This window comes from Euphorbia lathyris, chromosome 7 (genome assembly GCF_963576675.1).
Source record: "Euphorbia lathyris chromosome 7, ddEupLath1.1, whole genome shotgun sequence".
In the NCBI taxonomy this organism is placed as follows: domain Eukaryota; kingdom Viridiplantae; phylum Streptophyta; class Magnoliopsida; order Malpighiales; family Euphorbiaceae; genus Euphorbia; species Euphorbia lathyris.
The window spans coordinates 8,582,976-8,586,140 of NC_088916.1; the positions used below are offsets into that span (position 1 = coordinate 8,582,976).

The 3,165-nt window shown below is 32.9% G+C and overlaps 1 long non-coding RNA gene across 1 annotated transcript; it reads right to left on the reverse strand.

Annotated features, from left to right (window-relative positions):
* Nucleotides 1-1,114: 1,114 nt before the first annotated feature.
* On the reverse strand, nt 1,115-2,416 carry LOC136235829 (uncharacterized). Its single transcript, XR_010691957.1, has 2 exons — nt 2,139-2,416; nt 1,115-1,455 (listed from the first exon to the last, which is right to left on the reverse strand). It is a non-coding gene; the product is annotated as an uncharacterized lncRNA (long non-coding RNA).
* Nucleotides 2,417-3,165: the final 749 nt, after the last annotated feature.

Here is a 3,165-nt window from a genome sequence, read left to right on the forward strand (position 1 = left end):
AATTTACCTTCAAATTTCAAAAGAGGAATTCTAATTTAGAAGAAGAACAAGAAGCTATTTGTACTGTCTAATCTGGTTAATTCCAAAAAGTCAATTTCAAAGTTAGGAAACCTATTTCAGGCCACCAATAAGCTCTTTACCACTAGTCTTTAGTAAAAGTTCAACTGAAAGTTAATTCAAACTATCCAAAGACAAAATCAATTAGTACAAATAATTTATTAGTGTTCATCCATCTAGAATTTGGGGGTGGAAGAATCCTTATGTGGTATACAAGTTATACAATTTATAACAATTTATAAAGTTATACAATTGCACTGCAGATTTTTTTGCTGCAATTCACGTAGGAGGAGGTTCTTTGGAGAAAAAGGGATACAAGTTATACAATTTATAAGATCATAAAGTTGCTATTCCTAGGGATATGGTGTTCTGTGAAAATGTTTTTCCTCCAAAAACTGATAAGATACATTCAGTTTTTTTCAAAAAAAAAAATGCAGATGATAATACAATAGTTGTTCTACCACTGCCTACTTCTGTTCCTGATTTTGATGACAATTCAGATACGGTTTTATATACCTGCACTACAGGGTTTTGATAATGAGAATAATGACAAGCAAAGTGATTATTCTAAAGGTCCTGATTCACACTCAGCATCAGTGCCTGTAAGCATTTTAGAAGAGGTTTAAAATTTCAGAAACGTTGCAGCAGAATATCATAATATTGACAATTCCACTGTAAATCCTAAAGCAGAATTAAACCTGCTATGAGTAGCAGCAATTCTTCAGAGTTCCATAGGATTAGAAGGTCAACTCAAAAAATCAGAAAACCAGTGTGGTTAACTAGTTTTGTTAATAACCAAGATTCTTCAGGTGTTCCAGGTTGTTGTTTCACACTTAATCCACACTAACAACTTTTATTGCTAAAATTAAAAACATTATATCTTCTTAAACATTTAAGATGGGTCTAACAAAAAAATTGATAAATTTAGCTTTTGGATAAAGACTTAAAGACCCCGTCATTATAAATCCCAAATATAATCCCTTGTGCCATCAAATGATAACTGATAATACCTAATTGTCGAAATCATAGTTCGATTTGTACCACAATGACTTCATAGTTATTTTTTTTATGGAAATGCTCAAATTTCATTAAGTAATAAAATTGCTAGTACATGATGACAACATCAATGAGTAAAACCTCACATACATCTAGGCTAAGCCTAATACATGATCCACATGGGCAAGAAAAAGACTACAAAAGCAAAAAAGACCATTAAAGGTACATCTAAAGTAGAAAAGAGTTGAAACATATATTTATCGTAACTCCAGATACGCAGCATAGCAACTGTAGTCCAACCTTCATCCTTTGAACCATTCTGAAACTTCGGATCTAAGTCCCTTCTTTTGCAACCACGTAGATCCAGTGATCTACGGATAAGATCTACCTTTTCTGCACTTGCTACAACAGAAAAGGTTACAAAAACAAAGATCTTAACCAACAGATGCACTTCAAATGGATCCAGAGATCGGATAAAGTATAGATCCAACCAAAATAAACTAATGCAAGCCAAAAGAAAAGGAAAACACACTAGCAGAAAACAAAACCAGGGGAGGAGGAAGAAGGAAGACAAGCTTCCCTCTTCCTCCTCAACTAGATAGGATCAATTGGGTCTTTGTTGTGAGTAGTTGGGAAAAAAAGGAAGAAAATGGGGGTCGGGGGGTCGGCGGCGGTGCTCAATGAAAGAGGAGAAGAAAAGGTTAGAAGACCAGAGAGAAGGGGGACCTTCATAGTTTATATATAGAAACTAGACAAAACAGTGGCGTTTGTGTTTGAAAGCAGCCCTTTTTCTTTTCTACATCAGAGAAACTAACAATTTAAATTGAAATTAAAATTATAGGGTTTCAAATTAGCACCAATTTCTGAGCCATAAACCCCAAAATAATAAGAAAATAGAAACATTCGAGAAACTAACGATTGAAATTGAAATTAAAATCATATGGTTTCAAATTAGCACCAATTTCTGAGCCATAAACCCCCAAATAATAAGAAAATAGAAACATTCATACAGAGTCCATGAGTAATAATAACCAACACTAAGAACTAATTAACACAGAGATATGTAAATCAAACAAACTATTTACCTTGCTCTTATTTCAATGGCAGAGGGATGAACTAATTAACGCAGCAAATTGGGCGAACTTTAATGGTAGAGATGGAAGAGAAGCGAAACGGCACCGGTTCGATGGAGAAAACTGATGAAGTCGAGAACTGGAGCGCCGGCCGCCGAGTGGAGATCGATTGAACTGAAATCGATCGACTGAAATTTTTGGGAAATTTTGGTAGAAAATTAGACTGTTCAGAGGAAAGGGAAGGGCACAGAGAGAGTGGCCAGGCTTTTGCCTAATTGTTGGTGTTTAAGGTTGAATAATTGGGCTTTGGGCCTACTTCCAATTTGTGGGACTTTGTTGTAATGCTTTTTAAAATATTTTTTTTATTATTTTTTAAAAATATACTAGTATTGTGCCTGCGGGTTGCGCGGGTATTTTTTTTTTTTTTGTATAATTTTGATATCCTTCTTTCAGATTATAATCACTTAATCGAATTTGAAATATATATTTTCTCCCTTCAATTCGATTGAATAAAACATGTTTTTCAAATGCAGAATAATTTTGTTTTTCCAATAAAACAACTGCTGGTATCCCTAACAAATTCTATGCGTCTCTATCAAAAAGTACAAATGTCGTATAATCACTTAAGTCTTCAACTACTATCTCGAGCTTATATCTGTAATTATGAAAAAAATAATATATGTTTATAATTTTATTCCATATGGAAAGAAAGATTATTGTAATTTTACTATTAAATTTTACCTTAGAATTGCAGTCCTTGGTTTTTGTTCACATTCTTAATACCAAAATGTATCATCTTTCGGCAAATTTCACATGCCAAATAGTACCATCTGAATTTATCATTGATGCTTTTTATTGTAGCAGCCACTGTGAAAGTCTTCTCCTGACCAATTATATAATTATTATAATATATTTTTTAATTTTTAATTAAAAAACATAAATTTTACCTGCTCCTTTGATTCCCATTGAATTTTTTTAATATCATCTCTATTCACTCTATTCCTAAACTTTTTATTCTCCAAATCCTCATTGTTGTCTT